We start from the raw sequence: 18,876 nt of genomic DNA, 5'->3' as shown, positions 1-18,876 counted from the left end.
TGCTTCTGCCTAGTTTTTATGTGAAGATATTTCCCTTTCACCATAGGCATCAAACAGTTCAAAAATATCCCTTTGTAGATTGTACAAAAAGACTGTTTCCAAACTGCTCAATCAAAAGAAAGGTTCAAACCTGTGAGATGAGTGCACACATAACAAAGAAGTTTCTCAGAAATCATCTGTCTTGTTTTTATGTGAAGATATTTCCTTTCTCAACATAGGCCTCAAAGCAATCCAAATATCCATTGGCAGATTCTACAAAAAGACTGTTCCCAAACTGATCAATCAAAACAAATTTTTACCTCTCTGAGATGAAAGCACACATCACAGAAAAGTTACTCAGACAGCTTCTCTTTAGTTTGTATGTGAAGATATTTCCTATTTCACCTGAGGCCGTAAAGGGCTCACAAATATCCCTTTGAAGATTCTACAAAAAGACTGTTTCCAAACTGCTTAATCAAAAGAAAGGTTCAACTCTGTGAGATGAATGGAAACATCAGAAAGAAATTTTTTGGACTGACTCTGTCTAGTTTTTACATGAAGTTATTTCTCTTTCACCATAGGCCTCAAACGGATCAGAATTATCCCTTTGCAGATTGTACAATAAGCCTCTTTCCAACCTGCTCAATCAAAAGAAAGGTTCAACTCTGTGAGATGAATGCACACATCACAAGGAAGTTTCTTAGAAAGCTTCTGTTTAGTTTTTATGTGAAGATATTTCATTTTTCACCATGGGCCTCAAAGCGCTCCAAATATCCATTTGTAGATTCTAGAAAAAGACTGTTTCCAAACTCCTCAATCAAAAGAAAGTTTCAATTCTGTGAGATGAAAGCACACATCACAAACAAGTTTCTTAGAAAGCTTCTGTCTAGTTTTTATGTGAAGATATTTCACATTTCACCATAGTACTCAATGGGCTCAGAAATATCCCTTTGCAGATTCTACAAAAGGACTGTTTCCAAACTGCTCAATCCAAAGACAGTTTCAACTCTGTGAGATGAATGCACACATCACAAAGAAGTTTCTCAGAATGCTTCTGTCTAGTTTATATGTGAAGAAAATTCCTGTTTCACCATAGGCAATAAAGGGCTCACAAATATTTTTTGCAGATTCTACAAAAAGACTGTATCCAAACTGCTCAATAAAAAGAAAGTTTCAACTCTGTTAGATTAATGGACACATCAAAAAGTAGTTTCTCAGAAAACTTCTGTTTAGTTTTTATGTGAAGATACTTCCTTTGTCACCATTGGCCTCAAAGCACTCTTAATATCCACTTACAGATTACACAAAAGAGTTTTTCCAAACTACTCAATCAAAAGAAGGTTTGACTCTGTGAGATGAAAGCACACATCTCAAAGAAGTTTCTCAGAAAGCTTCGGTCTAGTTTTCATGTGAAGATATTTCCAGTTTCACCATAGGCCTCAAAGGGCTAAGAAATATCCCTTTGCAGATTCTAAAAGAGGACCATTTCCATACTGCTCAATCAAAAGAAAGGTTAAATTCTGTGAGGTGAATGCACACATTAGAATGAAGTTTCTTAGAATTCTTCTGTCTAGTTTTTATGTGAATATATTTACTATTTCACTATAGGCTTCAAATGGCTCACAAATATCCCTTTGCAGATTCTACAAAAATACCGTTGCCAAACTTCTGAATTAAAAGAAACGTTCAACTCTGTCAAATGAATGGAGACATCACCAAGATGTTCCTCAGAATGCTTCTGTCTAGTTAAAATGTGAGGATATCTCTTTTTCAACATAGACCTCAAATGGCTCAGAAATATACCTTTGCAGATTGCAGAAAAAGACTGTTTCTAAACTGCTCAAACAAAATAAAGTTTCAACACTGTGAGATGAATGCACACATCACAAAGAAGTTTCTCAGAAAGCTTCTGTCTAGTTTTTATGTGAAGATATTTCCTTTTTCACCATAGGCTTTAAACCGCTAACAAATATCCTTCTGCAGATACTAAAAATATACTGTTTCCAAACTGCTCCATCAAAAGAAAAGTTCACCTCTCTGAGATGAATGCACACATCACAAAGAAGTTTCTCAGAATTCTTCTGTCTAGGTTTTATGTGAAGATATTTCCATTTTCACCTTAGGCCACAAAGTGCTCCAAATATCCATTTGCAGATTATACAAAAAGACTGTTTCCAAACTGCCCAATCAAAAGAAATCTTCAACTCTGTGAGATGAAAGCACACATCACAAAGAAGTTTCTCAGAAATCTTCTGTCTAGTTTTTATCTCAAAATAATTCCTATTTCACCATAGGAATTAATGGGCTCACAAATATCCCTCTGCAGATGCTACAAAAGTTGTTTCCAAACTGCTCAATCAAAAGAAACGTTCAACATTGTGAGATGAATGCACACATCACAAAGAAGTTTCTCAGAATGCTTCTGTCTAGTTCTTAAGTGAAGATATTTCCTTTTTCACCATAGTCTTTAAACAGCTCAAAAATATCCCTCTGCAGATACTACAAAAAGACTATTTACAAACTGGTCCATCAAAGAATGTTTCAACTCTGTGAGATGAATGGAGTCATCACAAAAAAGTTTCTCAGAATTCTTCTGTCTAGTTTTCATGTGAAGATATTTCCTTTTTCACCATAGGCCTCAAATCGCTCCAAATATCCATTTGCAGATTCTACAAAAAGAATGTTTCCAAACTGGTCAATCAAAAGAAAGGCTCAACTCTGTGAGACGAAAGCACACATCACAAAGAAGTTTCTCAGAAAACTTCTGTCTACTTTTTATGTGAAGGTATTTCCTTTTGCACCATAGGCCTTAAACTGCTCACAAATATAACTCCACTTTCTCCAAATTGCTAAATCAAAAGAAATGTTCAACTCTGTGAGATGAATGCACACATCACAAAGAAGATTCTCAAAATGCTTTTGTCTAATTTTCATGTGAAGATATTTATTTTTCACCATTGGCCTCAAACTGCTCAGAAATATCCCTTTGCAGTTTCTACAAAAGGACTGTTTCCAAACTGCTCAATGAAAAGAAATGGTCAACTCTTAGATATGAATGCAAATGTCACAAAGAGTTTTCTCAAAAAGCTACTGTGTAGTTTTTATGTGAAGATATTTTGTTTTTCAATATAGGCCTTAAAACACTCCAAATATACATTTGCAGATTCTACAAAAAGACTGTTTCCAAACTGCTCAATCAAACGAAAGGTTCAACTCTGTGAGACAAATGTACACACCCCAAAGAAGTTTCTCAGAAAGTTTCTGTCTAGTTTTTATGTGAAGATATTTCATATTTCAACATAGGCCATAGAGGGCTCACAAATATCCCTTTGCAGATTCTAAGAAAAGACATTTTCCAAACTCCTTGATCAAAAGAAAGGTTTATCTCTGTGAGATGAATGGACACATCACAAGGAAGTTTCTTAGAAAGCTTCCATCTAGTTTTTATGTGAAGATATTTCTTTTTCACCATAGGCCTCAAACGGCTAAGAAATTTCCCTTTGCAGCTTCTACAAAAGACTGTTTCCAAACTGCTCAATGGAAAGAAAGGTTGAATTCTGTGACATGAATTCACACATCACAAAGAAGTTTCTCAGAAATCTTCTGTCTAGTTTTTATGTGAAGATACTTCCTTTTTCACCATGGGCCTCAAATAGCTCCAAATATCCATTTGCAGATTCTACAAAAACACTTTCCAAACTGCTCAATCAAAAGAAACGTTCAACACTGTGAGATGAAAGCACACATCACAAAGAAGTTTCTCAGAAATCTTCTGTCTAGTTTTTATGTGAAGACATTTCCTATTTCACCACAGGCCATAAAGGGCTCACAAATATCCCTTACACATTCTACAAAACGACTGCTTCCAAACTGCTCAATCAAAAGAAAGGTTCAACTCTGTGACATGAAAGGACACATCACAAAGAAGTTTTTCAGAATGCTTCTGTCAAGGTTTTATGTGCAGATATTTCGTTTTCACCATAAGCCTCAAATGGCTCAGAAATATCCCTTTGCAGCTTATACAAAAAGATTGTTTCCAAGCTTCTCAATTAAAAAAAAAAGATTCAACTCTGTGAAATGAAAGCACACATCACAAAGAAGTTTCTCAAAATACTTCTGTCTAGTTTTTATGTGAATATATTTCCTTTTTAACTGTAGGCCTCAAATCTCTCCAAATATCCATTTGTAGTTTCTTCAAAAATACTGTTTCCAAGGTTATCAATCAAAATAAAGGTTCAACTCTGTAGGATGAAAGCACACATCACAAAGAAGTTTCTCAGAAAGCTTCTATCTAGTATTTATGTGAATATATTTCCTATTTCATCATAGACCTCAAAGGAATCACAAATATCCCTTTGCAGATTCTACAAAAAGACTGTTTCCAAACTGCTCAATGGAAAGAAAGGTTCAACTCTGTGAGGTGAATGCACAGATAAAAAAGAAGTTTATCAGAATGCTTCTGTCTAGTTTTTATATGAAGTTATTTCTTTTTCACCATAGGCCTCAAACCACTCAGAAATATTCCTTTGCAGATTGCACAAAAAAAAGTCTCCAAACTCCTCAATGAAGAGAGAGGTTCAACTCTTTGAGATGAATGCAAATATCACAAAGAATAATCTCAAAAAGCTTCTGTCTGGTTTTTATGTGAAGATATTTAGTTTTTCACCATAGGCCTCAAACTGCTCACAAATGTACCTCTGCAGATTCTACAAAACGACTTGTTCCCAAACTGCTCAATGAAAGAAAGGGTCAAATCTGTGAGATGAAAGCAAGCATCACAAAGAAGTTTCTCAGAAAGTTTCTGTCTAGTTTTTAGGTGCAGATACTTCCTTTTTCACCTTATGCCTCAAAGCACTCTAAATATCTGTTTACAGATTCTACAAAAAGAGTGCTTCCAAACTGCTCAATCAAAGGAAAGGTTCAACTCTGTGAAATGAAAGCATACATCACAAAGAAGTTTCTCAGAATGCTTCTGTCTAGTTATTATGTGAAGATATTTCCTATTTCACTATAGGACTCAAAGGGCTCAGAAATATCCCTTTGCAGATTCCACAAAAGGACGGTATCCAAACTGCTCAATCTAAAGAAAGGTTCACCTCTGTGAGTTGAATGCACACATCACAGAGAAGTTTCCCAGAATGCTTCTTTCTAGTTTTTATGTGAAGGTATCTCCTTTTTCACCATAGGCCTCAAACCGCTCACAAATATACCTCTGCAGATACAACAAAAGGACTGTTTCCAATCTGCTAAATCAAAAGATAGGCTCAACAACGTGAGATGAATGCACACGTCACAAATAAGTTTCTCAGAATGCTTCCATCTAGTTTTTATGTGAAGATATTTACTTTTTCACCATAGGCCTCAAAACACTCCAAACATCCATTTGCAGATTCCACAAAAAGACTGTTTGCAAACTGTTCAATCAAAAGAAAGGTTCAACTCTGTGAGATGAAAGCACACATCAAAAAGAAGTTTCTTGGAAAGCTTCTGTCTAGTTTTTATTTGAGGATATTTCCTATTTCACCACAGGACTCAAAGGAATCACAAATATCCCTTTGCAGATTCTACAAAAAGACTGTTTCCAAACTGCTCAATGAAAAGGAAGTTTCAACTCTGTGAGGTGAATGCACACATAAAAAAGAAGTTTCTCAGAATGCTTCTGTCTAGTTTTTATGTGAAGATATTACTTTTTCACCATAGGCCTCAAACCTCTCAGAAATATCCCTTTGCACATTGTATAAAGAGACTGTTTCCAGACTGCTCAATGAAAAGAAAGATTCATCTCTGGGAGATGAATGCAAACATAAAAAACAAGTTTCTCAGAATGCTTCTGTATAGTTTTTATGTGAAGATATTTTATTTTTCACCATAGGCCTTTAACTGCTCACAAATATCCCTCTGCAGATACTTCAAAAAGACTTTTTCCAAACTGCTCCAAGAAAAGAAAGGTTCAACTCTGTGAGATGAAGGCACTCATCACAAGGAAGTGTCTCACAATGATTCTGTCTAGTTTTTATGTGAAGATAATTCTTTTTCACCATAGGCATCAAATGGCTCAGAAATATCCCTTTGCAGATTGTACAAAAAGATGGTTTCCAATCTGCTCAATCAAAAGAAAGGATCAGCTCTGTGATATGAATCCACACATTACAAAGAAGTTTCTCAGAAAGCTTCTTTTTAGTGTTGTTGTGAAGATATTTCCTTTTTCACCATAGGCCTAAAAGCACTGCAAATATCCATTTGTGGATTCTACAGAAAGACTGTTTCCAAACTACTCAATCAAAACAAAAGTTCACCTCTGTGAGATGAAAGCACACATCACAAAGCATTTTCTCAGAAATATTCTGTCTAATTTTTATGTGAAGATATTTCCTATTTCACCATAGGCTGTAAAGGGCTCAAAAATATCCGTTTGCATATTCAAAAAAAAGACTGTTTCCAAACTGCTCAAACAAAAGAAAGGTTCAACCCTGTGAGATGAATGCACACATCAGAAACAAGTTTCTCAGAATGCTTCTGTCTAGTTTTTATGTGAAGATATTTCTTTTTCACCATCAGCCTCAAACGGCTCAGAAATACCCTTTTGCAGATTTTACAAAAAGACTGTTTCCAAACTGCTCAAGCAAAAGAAAGATTCAACTCTGTGAGATGAATGCACACATCATAAAGAAGCTTCTCAGAAAGCTTCTGTTTTGTTTTTATTTGAAGATATTTCCTTTTTCACCATAGGCCTCAATGGGCTCAGAAATATCTCTTTGCAGATTCTACAAAAGGACTGTTTAGAAAACTGCTGAATCCAAAGAAAGATTCAACTCTGTGAGATGAATGCACACATCACAAAGAAGTTTCACAGAATGCATCTGTCTAGTTTTTATGTGAAGATATTTCTTTTTTTCACTGTAGGCCTCAAAGCGCTCCAAATACCCATTTGCAGATTCTACAAAAAGAGTGTTTCCAAACTGCTCAATCAAAAGAAATGTTCAACTCTGTGACACAGAAGCACACATCACAAAGAGGTTTCTCAGAATGCTTCTGTCTAGTTTTTTTTTGAAGATATTTCCTATTTCACCTTGGGCCATATAGGGCTCAAAAATACTTTTTGCAGATTCTACAAAAAGACTGTTTCCACTCTGCTCAATCCAAAGGAAGTTTCAACTCTGTGAGATGAATGGACACATCACAAAAGTTTATCAGAATGCTTCTGTCTAGTTTTTATGTGAAGACATTTCTTTTTCACCCTAGGCTTCAATGGGCTCAGAAATATCCCTTTGCAGATTCTACAAAAGGACTGTTTCCAAACTGCTCAATCAAACAAAAGTTCAACACTATGAGATGAATGCACACATCACAGAGATGTTTCTCACAATGCTTCTGTCTATTTTTTATGTGAAGGTATTTCCTTTTTCACCATAGGCTTCAAAGCCCTCCAAACATCCATTTGCTGATTCCACAAAAAGACTGTTTCCAAACTGCTCAATCAAAAGAAAGGTACAACTCTGTGAGTTCAAAGCACACATCACAAAGAAGTTTCTCAGAAAGCTTCTGTCTAGTTTTTCTGTGAGGATATTTCCTGTTTCAGCATGGGCCATAAAGGGCTCAAAAATATTTTTTGCAGATTCCACAAAAAGACTGTTTCCAAATTGCTCAGTGAAAAGAAAGTTTCAACTCTGTGAGTTGAAAGCACACATCACAAAGAAGTTTCTCAGAATGTATCTTTCTAGTTTTTTTGTGAAGATATTTCCTTTTTCACCATAGACCTCAAAATGCTCCAATTATGCATTTGCAGATTATGCAAAAAGAGTGTTTCCAAACTGCTCAGTCAAAAGAAATGCTCAACTCTTTGAGATGAAAGCACTCATTGAAAAGAAGTTTCTCAGAAAGCTTCCATCTAGCTTTATGTGAAGGTATTTCCTATATTACCAAAGGCCTCAATGGACTCAGAAATATCCCTTTGGGGATTCTACAATAGGACTGTTTCCAAACTGCTCTAGAAAAAGAAAGCTTCAACTCTGTGAGATGAATGTACCCATCACAAAAAAGTTTCTCAAAATGTTTCTGTGTAGTTTTTATGTTAAGATATTTCCTACTTCACCATAGGCCTCAAAGGGTTCACAATTATCCCTTCGTAGATTTTACAAAAAGACTGTTTCCCAATCTTCAATCAAAGAAATGTTCAACTGTGTGAGATGGATGCAAACATCACAAAGAAGTTTCTCAGAATGCTTCCGTCTAATTTTTATGTGATGATATTTCCTTTTTTACCATAGGCCTCAAAGTGCTCCAAATATCCATTTGCAGATTCTACAAAAAGAGTGTTTCCAAACTGCTCAATCAAAAGAAAGGTTCAACTCTGTGAGATGGAAGCACACATCACAAAGGAGTTTCTTAGAAACCTTCTGTCTAGTTTTTATGGGAAGATATTTCATATTTCACCATAGGCCTCAATGGGCTCAGAAATATACCTTTGCAGATTCTACAAAAGGATTGTTTCCAAACTGCTCTATCCAAAGGAAGGTTCAACACTGTGAGATGAATTCACACATCACAAAGAAGTTTCTCAGAAAGCTTCTGTCTAGTTTTTATGTGAAGATATTTCCTTTTTCACCATAGGCCTCAAATGGCTCGCAAACATCCCTCTACAGATACTACAAAAAGACTGTTTCCAAAGTGTTCAATCAAAAGAAAGGTATAACTCTGTGTGATAAATGCACACGTCACCAAGAAGTTTCTCAGAATGCTTCTATCTAGTTTTTATATGAAGATATTTCCATTCTCACCAAGGCCTCAAAATGCTCCAAATATCCATTTGCAGATGCTACAAAAAGATGGTTTCCAAACTGTTCAATGAATAGAGAGGTTCAACTCTGTGAGATGAAAGTACACATCACAAAGAAGTTTCATAGAATGTTGCTTTCTAGTTTTTATGTGAAGATATTTCCTTTTTCACCATAGTCCTCAAAGTGCTCTAAATATACATTTGCAGATTCTACAAAAAGTGTGTTTCCAAACTGCTCATTCAAAAGAAAGGTTCAACTCTGTGAGATGAAAGCACACATCACAAAGAAGTTTCTCAGAAATCTTCTGACTAGTTTTTATGTGAAGATATTTCCTAATTCACCATAGGCCTCAATGGGCTGACAAATATCCCTTTTCATATTCTACAAAAGGACTGCTTTGAAAGTGCTCAGTCATAAGAAAGGTTCAACTCTGTGATATGAATGCATACATCAGAAAGAAGTTTCTCAGAATGCTTCTGTGTAGTTTTTAGGTGAAGATATTTCCTTTTTCACCATAGGCCTCAAAGCGTTCCAAATATCCATTTGCATATTCTACAAAAAGACTGTTTCCAAACTCCTCAATCAAAAGAGAGGTTCAACTCTGTGATATGAATGCATACATCACAAAGAAGTTTCTCAGAATGCTTCTGTCTAGTTTTTAGGTGAAGATATTTCCTTTTTCACCATAGGCCTCAAAGCGTTCCAAATATCCATTTGCATATTCTACAAAAAGACTGTTTCCAAACTCCTCAATCAAAAGAGAGGTTCAACTCTGTGATATGAATGCATACATCACAAAGAAGTTTCTCAGAATGCTTCTGTCTAGTTTTTAGGTGAAGATATTTCCTTTTTCACCATAGGCCTCAAAGCACTCTAAATATCCATTTGCATATTCTACAAAAAGACTGTTTCCAAACTCCTCAATCAAAAGAGAGGTTCAACTCTGTGATATGAATGCATACATCACAAAGAAGTTTCTCATAATGTTTCTGTCTAGTTTTTAGGTGAAGATATTTCCTTTTTCACCGTAGGCCTCAAAGCGCTCCAAATATCCATTTGCATATTCTACAGAAAGACTGTTTCCAAACTCCTCAATCAAAAGAGAGGTTCAACTCTGTGAGATGAAAGCACACTTGACAAAGAAGTTTCTCAGAATGCTTCTGTCTAGTTTTTATATGAAGATATTTCCTATTTCACCTTAGGCCATAAAGGGCTCACACATATCCCTCTGCAGATTCTAGGAAAGGACTCTTTCCAAACTTCCCAACCAAAAGAAAAGTTCAACTCTGTTAGTCGAATGCACACATCACAAAGAAGTTTCTCAGAAAGCTTCTGTCCAGTTTTTAAGTGAAGATATTTCCCTTTTCACCATACCTATCAAAGCGCTCAAAATATTCCTTTGCAGATTCTCTGAAAAGACTGTTTCCAAACTTCTCAATCAAAAGAGTGGTTCCGCTCTGTGAGATGAATGCACATATCACAAAGAACTTTCTCTGAAATCTTCTGTCTAGTTTTTATGTGAAGATATTTCCTTTTTCACCACAGGCCTAAAGCCACTCACAAATATCCCTTTGCAGATTTTACAAGAACAGAGTTTCCAGACTCATCAAAGAATAGAAACTTTTATCTCTCTGGGATGAGTGCACATCTTGCAAAACAGCTTCTCAGAAACATTCTTTATACTTTTTATTGAAGATATTTCCTTTTTCACCATAGGCCTCATAGAGCTGACAAATATCCCTTTGCAGATTCTACAAAAAGTCTCTTTACAAACTGCTCAATCAAAAGAATGGTTCAACTCTGTGAGATAAATGCACACATCACAAAGAGGTTTCTCAGAAATCTTCTATTCAGTTTTTATGTGAAGATATTTCCTTTCTCACCATAGGCTTCAAAGCGCTCATAAATATCCCTTTGCAGATTCTACAAATAGACAGTTTTCAAACTGCTCAGCCAAAAGACAGTTTCAACTCTGTGAGATGAATGCACACAGACAGGGAGGTTTCTCAGAGAGCTTCTGTCTATTTATTATGTGAAGGTATTTACTTTTTCACCAAAGGCCTCAAAGCTCTCACAAATATCTCCTTGCAGATTCTACAAGAACAGAGTATCCAAACTGATTAATCAAAAGAATGCTTCACATAAAATCCCTAGAAGAAAACCTAGGCAATACCATTCAGGACATAGGCATGGGCAAGGACTTCATGTCTAAAACACCTAAAGCAATGGCAACAAAGCCACAATTGACAAATGGGATCTAATTAAACTAAGGAGCTTCTGCACAGCTAAAGAAACCACCATCAGAGTGAACAGTCATCCTACAGAATGGGAAAAAATTTTTGCAACCTACTCATCTGACAAAGGTGAAGGTATTTACTTTTTCACCAAAGGCCTCAAAGTGCTCACGAATATCCCTCTTCAGATTCTACAAAAACACCATTTCCTAGCATTTCAATGAAAAGAATGGTTTAATTCTTTGAGATGAATGCACACGTCACAAAGTAGTTTCTCAGAAAGCGTCTGTCTAGTTTTTATGTGAAGATATTTCCTTTTTCACCATAGGCCTGAAAGCACTCACAAATACCACTTTGCAGATTGTACAAGAACAGAGTTTCCAGACTCATCAAAGGAATGAAATGTTTAACTCAGTGAGATGAATGCACACATCACAAAGCAGCTTCTCAGAAACCTTCTTTATAGTTTTTATGTGAAGGTATTTCCTTTTTCACCATGGTCTCAAAGTGCTCACAAATATCCCTTTGCAGATTGTACAACAACAGAATTTCCAAACTGCTAATAATTACTTTTTAGGACCAACATGACCATTTAGACGCACTGCTTGTGGTGCAGCACACATGTATTATCCACACTGAAATTAGGAATTCAACTGAAGTTCATGTGGAGCCGAAAATGTGAATATTTGGGGGACCTCGGAGATGATCTAGCTCACTTCATTTTGTAGAAAAGAAAACAGATTCAGGGAAAGGGCATGCATTGCCTAAGGTGATTCAGCAGCTTTGGCACAGAAACACAACACATCTAAGGTGATTCATCAGGTTTGGAGCAGAAACGCAATACAATTTCTGTTCTTTTGCTTTTCAGATCCAGAATTTTTTCACAATACTGAATTACTTATGTTTCTGATTCCTTATTTTTTCTTTCTAAATTATGCCAGTATTGTCTAACGAAGATCCTATTCTTTACCCTAAATATTTAAATTGGTTACCACTATTGTCTCTTTATAAGTAAAATTACTAGTTGTTATTATAAATGATTATTCAATCAATTTTCATTTTTGGGGGGTTTAGTACAAATTTAGTAACAAGTAAACACTATCGGCCTTGGCAATCCAAGAGGAGCTCAAGTCCTCCAGGGCACGTCAGGAAAAGGCTAAATGACAGCTGTGCTGCGAGTGGACATAATACAGCTCTCATACAGACTATTGAGTATTTGATGTTCTTCAACAATTTCATTAATCTTCAGTTTTTTTCCTCTTTGAAGTGAAAGTCTGCTATGACTTTCAACTTTCTTTTGAAATAATTATAGATTCACAGGAAGTTGCAAAAGGTACAGGGATGTCTTAGGTACTATTCACTAATTCCAGTGGTGACATCTCACATAGCCATAGAGCATTATCAAAACCTGGAAACTGACATAGGTACAATTCAGAAAGCTTACTCAGATCACAACCGTTTTGCATGTGTTCATTTTTGTACGTGTGTATGTGTGTGCGTGTGTTCTGTTCATTTTTGTGTGGTGTAGATCTCTGCAACTACCACTTCCAAAGTCAAGATGCAGAACTGTTGCCTCACCACCAGGCTCCAACTTGCGATCTTTGTTGACACTCTGACACGTTTTCCTCCACCCCTTCCCCTTGGCAACCCCATAGTCTGTTCTCCATCTTTACAATTTTATTTCAATAATTTATATAAATGTAATTGTACAAAATCATATTTTTTAAGGGAAAAAACAAGTCACAGATAGTTTTGTTAGCACTGTAAAATAGTCTTTAACATTCATTTGTTTTATGTTCTATTTGTCTCAAAAAAATGTCCTTTGTTCTTTCCCATACTTTCTGATATCAGGATAGGAAATCAATACCAAACAAAACATTTCCATTCATTTTTTTCCTCAGCTTGGTTTTCACTGTTTTTGCCTAACATTTATTGTTGCATTTACTCTTTCTCTCGGTTTTCCATCACATAAAAGTAACTTTGTGTTCTTTATCTCTTCTAAGAAAACTTGGTAATGAGCCTTTAATGTGACGCCTGGACCACCCTTGTTTTGATTTTGTGTTATGGGTATTCTTTTGTGTGATCGTTCTCATGGAGAGTCCTTGTGAAGCTGGGCTTTTCCAGTGGTTTGTCAAAATGGAAATAGATATTTAACAAACCAAACACAAAATGACCTTGCTCCAGGAATGCATCATTTCTGAGAAAACACTACCTCTTCCAACTATAGATTGTGAATATTACTCATATTATCCTTTACTCCCTTTTATTAAAATTGTATTTTTTTTTACACATTTGTGTAACTCGGGTAATGAAATGTGAAACTAAGTGATTGCCTACCAATTACAATTGATGTTAACGATGCTACTGGGAGGCCACCCCTACAGTCGCTGCGCCGAGTTTAGGGACTTGCTAGCTTTGCTAAGTTACACGGGATTTCCTACGTACTAAATGGAGGTGGGGGACGGGTCCGAGGACGTGGCGGCGCCTCCCTGCCCCGACGTGGAAGCTACAGACCGGGCCCCAGGCACCGCGCGGCCGAGAGCCAGAGGCAGGCGCGCAATGGCAGACGACACCGCAGCATCCAGCGAGTCACCGCCAGGGGCATGCGAACCCCAGGACCGCGGCCACGAGCGCTGTCAGACGGGCCGCGTGGCGGGCTTCCGGCCCAGGACACAACTGTGATGCGCGCCGGGTAGACGGGGGGCGGGCGGGCGAGGAGGACTGTGCCTCAGAGGGGTGTTGGGGAGGAGGGGCGCTGGAGCGGCGGTGGGCCGGTGGCCGGGCCGCCACCAGGAGCGGCGGCGAACCGCGGCGACCGGGACGCGCTCCCCCACCCTCTCCCTGGCGGACCCTTCCTACTTGCCTTCCTCCCCCCACCCCCAACAAGCCCCCACTACCCACGACACGCGACGACGACGGCACGGGACCTTCCACCCCTCCACGGCCAACGAACCCCGCATCACGAGCTGCGTAAGGCACGAGGGAGGCCCCGAGGGAGGAACCCGGACCGCGGTGGTGGCCACGGGAACTCGGCCCCAGCCGACTCTCTTCACTCTCTGTTTTCGCGGGTGGCAGCAGCGCCCTCTCTCTCTTCCTCACAGCCGGGAGCCCCCCTTCCCCATGCCACCCAATGCGTGACCACACAGGGCCTGCGGGGGGAGGGAGAAGGGGCGGGCATGGCAGCAGAGGAGGGCAGACGTCACCGGTCTGCACTTGGGGGGACGGAGGGCCCCAGCAGGCCACGCCAGGGAACCCCCAGCCGTGCACCCCGAGGAACCCGGAGGCACCCCCAGGGACCAGCCTCCTTTCTCCTAGGCAAAGCACCTCCAAGTAAATCCACACACAACCTGTCGGAGGCAGAACGGTAGCCCATCAGCGGCTGTCCGGCGCACGCCTCACCTGCCCAAGCCCACTGCGATCGCTCACATGGCCCACGCGCACCAGCCAGAGGGGATCACGGGACCTGCGCTCGCCAGACCAGGCGGCGCCCTTCCCCGCGTGGCAGGGGCACTTCTCACTCAACCGCCTGGACCGCCACACCAACGAGCTCCCTCAGGACCCACTCCCGGACACCACGGCGGTGACCAGAGGAGGGGGCACTGGGGGTGGGAACCACACACCACCGCTGGACTTCGGGCACCTGAGTGATAAGCTGTTGTGGGAACGGGTGGAGCCGGGCGCGGTAGGCTCACGCCTGTCATCCCCGCACTTTGGGAGGCGAGGGAAGGTGGATCCTTGGATCCAAGCCTTGGCAACATGGTGAAACCTCGTCTCTAAAAAAATACAAAAACTAACTGGTTTCACAACCTGGACTCAAAGTTAATAAATAGATAAATAGGCCGGGCGCTGTGGCTCACGCCTGTCATTCCAGCACTTTGGAAGGCCGAGGCGGGCGGATCACGGGGGTCAGGAGATCGAGACCATCCTGGCTACCACAGTGAAACCCCGTCTCTACTCAAAATACAAAAGATTAGCCAGGCGTGGTGGCGGGCGCCTGTAGTCCCAGCTACTTGGGAGGCTGAGACAGGAGAATGGCGTGAACCTGGGAGGCAGAGCTTGCAGTGACCTGACATCACGCCACAGCACTCCAGTCTGGGCAACAGAGCGAGACTCTGTCTCAAAAAAGTAATAATAATAATAATAAAGAGATCAAAATTGAAAGTTAAAAAAAAAAAAAAACATAACTGGCCGGGCGCAATGGCTCACGCCTGTCATCCCAGCACTTTGGGAGGCCGAGGTGGGCAGATCACCTGAGATGGCCAGTTCGAGACCCTCCTGACCCACATGGAGAAATGCCATCTCTACTAACAATACAAAATCAGCCGGGTGTGGTGGCCCATGCCTGTAATCCCAGCTACTCAGGAGGCTGAGGCAGGAGAATCTCTTCAGCACGGGAGGTGGAGGTTGCAGTGAGCCGAGATGGTGCCATTGCACTCCGGTTTGGGCAACAAGAGTGAAACTCCGTCCCCCCCCCAAAAAAAAAAAAAATTAAGCGCAGTATTCTGTTATTTTTGCTTCCTACCCTGAGAAGAACATAATACAGCTGTTGTCTGTCTGCCTGCCTGCCTGTGACAGGGCCTCACTCTGTCTTTCCCCCAGACTGGAGTGCAGTGACACCATTATGGCTCACTCACTGCAGCCTCAACCTCCACAGGGTTCGGCAATTCCTCAAGGGATCCTACAGCCTCGGCCTCCCAAAGTGTTGGGGTTACAGGCGTGAGCCACCAGCACCAGGCCTGAGTTAATATATCTGGTCTCACTACGTCTTAACCACACACCCATGAAGAACTCAAGTCAAGAGAGAGTCGGTAAGAGACTCAGCATTCTCTCCCGAAAGCAGTGAGGTGGATGGCGGCTTGTGTCCCGAGCTCCTGTGGTTTCAGTTGGCCGCGCATAGAGGAGAGATTTCCAATGTTTCCAGAGAGGCGTGAGCCACAGTCATTCGGGGCATCCGAGCAAGAGATGGGGTTTCTGACAGCGACTTAAGTGCCAGGAAGGGTCAGAATCTGCCAAGGCCCGTGTCCCAGGGTGGGGCCGAAGGAACCCAAGGTAGAGGGAGTCAGCGGTCCGCACGGAGAGAGCTCCAGCCCTAGGCCCCATCAGAAGAAGAGAGTCCTTCATCCTACATGCCACATCCCTCCATTGAACTTGGGAGCGGATCCGTTTTCCAAACATGAGGTGACTCTTGCTTTGCGATGGATCACAGGGGGCCGGGCTTTCCACAGTTGGCAGGGTAAAGAAGTCGTTCTGGCTCAGCCTCCCCCATCCCCTGGTAACTGGTGAGTTTAAATGAGCCGAGGCTGGCTTTGCTGGAGCCGCTACGGGGGGGGAGGGGGGTGGGTGGGGTGGGTGGCTGCCCGCGGCACTGCAGAAAGTGGGCCTGAGCCTCGAGGATGATGGTGCTACAGAAACCCGTCCAGGCTGCTACATGGCAAGCACTAAACCACTATGCTTACCGAGATGGGGTTTTCCTTGCAGAACGCCTTTATGCAGAAGTACACTCAGAAGAAGCCTTGTTTTTACTGGCGACCTGTTCTTACCGCCAAGGAAAAGCCTATAAAGCATATAGACTCTTGAAAGGACACAGTTGTCCTACACCGCAATGCAAATACCTGCTTGCAAAATGTTGTTTTGATGTCAGCAAGCTTGCAGAAGGGGAACAAATCTTATCTGGTGGAGTGTTTCATAAGCAGAAAAGCCATGATGATATTGTTACTGAGTTTGGTGATTCAGCTTGCTTTCCCCTTCCATTGTGGGGATATGTATATTGCAAGACAGATCGGCTTGCCAAATGATCAGAATGCTACCAAAAGAGCCTTAGTTTAAATCCTTTCCTCTGGTATCCCTTTGAATCATTATGTGAAATAGGTGAAAAGCCAGATCCTGACGAAAGGTTTAAATTCACATCTTTACAGAACTTCAGCAACTGTCTGTCCAAGTGTTGCACCACACAAGTACCTCGTCATAGTTTATGTCACAGACAGCCTGAGACCGTTCTTACAGAAACACCCCAGAACACAACTGAATTAAACAGATTGAATTTAGAATCTGCCAATTCAAAGTACTCCTTGAATACAGATTCCCCAGTGTCTTCTATTGATTCAGCTGTAATTTCACCTGATACTGTCCCACTGGGAACAGGAACTTCCATATTATCTAAACAGGTTCAAAATAAACCAAAAACTGATCGAAGTTTATTAGGAGGACCAGCATCTCTTAGTCCATTAACCCCAAGTTTAGGGATTTTCCCATTAGAAAACCTAAGTCCTGGAGATGGATTCTATTTACAAAACTACACTAATACAGCTTCTGTAATGGATGTGACATCCACTGGAGTCCCTCAAAAAAAGTCTGTTGTCAGAATAGTCCAAATTGGAGCAAAGTCTGTCTTCTCACAGAGTGGAAATAGCCGAGAGGTAACTCCAATTCTTGCACAAACAGAAAGTTCTGGTCCATAAATAAGTACAACACCTCAGGTATTGAGCCCCACTATGACATCTCCCCCAAATGCACTGCATCGAAGAAGTTCACGACTCTTGACTAGTGACAGTTCCACAACCAAGGAGAATAGGAAGAAATTAAAAATACAGTTTCCACCTAAAATCCCAAACAGAAAAACAAAAAGTAAAACTAATAAAGGAGGAATAACTCAACCTAATATAAATGACAGCCTGGAAATAACAAAATTGGACTCTTCCATCATTTCAGAAGGGAAAATATCCACAATCACACCTCAGATTCAGGCTTTTAATCTACAAAAAGCAGAAGCAGAAGGCTTGATGAGCCTTCTTCGTGAAAGGGGGAAAGGTTATTTAGCTTTGTGTTCATACCACTGCAAAGAAGCTATAAATATTTTGAGCCATTTACCTTCTCACCACTACAATACTGGTTGGGTACTGTGCCAAATTGGAAGGGCCTATTTTGAACTTTCAGAGTACATGCAAGCTGAAAGAATATTCTCAGAGGTTAGAAGGATTGAGAATCATAGAGTTGAAGGCATGGAAATCTACTCTACAACACTTTGGCATCTTCAAAAAGATGTTGCCCTTTCATTTCTGTCAAAAGACATAACAGACATGGATAAAAATTCGCCAGAGGCCTGATGTGCTTCAGGGAACTGTTTCACTCTGCAACGGGAACACGATATTGCAATTAAATTCTTCCAGAGAGCTATCCAAGTGGATCCAAATTATGCTTATGTCTATACTCTATTAGGGCATGAGTTTGTCTTAACTGAAGAATTGGACAAAGCATTAGCTAGTTTTTGAAATGCTATCAGAGTCAATCCTAGATATTATAATGCATGGTAAGTGGTAATGAAGTGTAAAGACAAAGTCTTGTTGATGGTGCTGGTAGTCACTAATTTTTCTTGTTAGATAGCTCTTTATTGTCATGAATTTGGTTACTAATACTTAGGGATGGTACATACTGGTCAATAACTTCAAACTATCATGCTTTCTTATGAAATGTATGTCTTTAACAAACTCTTAAGTTAACTAATGATAGTAGAATACCAGATCCTTATACTCAAGAGTTTCAGTCTTCTACCAAACTTTTGCAGATGCTCTAGTTGTGTTTTGTTTGTTTGTTTGCTTGTTTAGTTTTGTTACTTGATTTGTTACTTTTTCTTCGAACACAGAAATGGTGATTGAGACAAAAAGTGCTTGGGAAATTGGAAAGGAATAGCATAATTCACTTATTGGATAACAGAAGAAAACACTGAAAAAATTCACTAGTTGCTGCTTTTTGACAGTGTTCTAGTTTATTGAGTTACTATTAAGAACTTAGTGTACCTTTTATTTAGCAGTATCTCTGTTTTACTTTTTTGTACTTGTATATAAGTAGACACATAGGAAATTACTACCCAGGTCATATTGTTATCAACT

The 18,876-nt window shown here is 40.1% G+C and overlaps 1 pseudogene; it reads left to right on the top strand.

Annotated features, from left to right (window-relative positions):
- Nucleotides 1–16,383: 16,383 nt before the first annotated feature.
- Nucleotides 16,384–18,300, top strand: LOC107969904 (cell division cycle protein 27 homolog; annotated as a pseudogene).
- Nucleotides 18,301–18,876: the final 576 nt, after the last annotated feature.

Source organism: Pan troglodytes, chromosome 21, assembly GCF_028858775.2.
Source record: "Pan troglodytes isolate AG18354 chromosome 21, NHGRI_mPanTro3-v2.0_pri, whole genome shotgun sequence".
NCBI lineage: Eukaryota > Metazoa > Chordata > Mammalia > Primates > Hominidae > Pan > Pan troglodytes.
The sequence above is the reverse complement of the archived record's forward strand: the minus strand, read 5'-3'. Positions and strand labels throughout refer to the sequence as shown.